The sequence below is a fragment of the Acanthisitta chloris genome, unplaced genomic scaffold (genome assembly GCF_000695815.1).
Source record: "Acanthisitta chloris isolate BGI_N310 unplaced genomic scaffold, ASM69581v1 scaffold17434, whole genome shotgun sequence".
NCBI lineage: Eukaryota > Metazoa > Chordata > Aves > Passeriformes > Acanthisittidae > Acanthisitta > Acanthisitta chloris.
In genome coordinates this window covers 1-233 of record NW_008670026.1, presented here as the reverse complement: position 1 = coordinate 233, position 233 = coordinate 1, and positions in this window count along the sequence as shown.

The following is a 233-nucleotide window of genomic DNA, read 5'->3' as shown; positions in this document are numbered from 1 at the left end:
GGAGGAGGGGGAAGGAGGGGAGGGAGGGGAGGGAAAGGGAAAGGGAGAGAAGGGGAGGGAAGGGAGGGAAGGGAAAGGGAGAGGAGAGGAAGGAAAGGGAGAGGACGGGAGAGAAGGGAGAGAAAGGGAGAGAAGGGGAAGGAAGGGGGAAGGAACGGGAGAGAGGGGGAGGGAAAGGGAGGGAAGGCGAGGGACAGGGAGTGCAGCTCGGGGCGCGTGTCTGACTCCCCCCC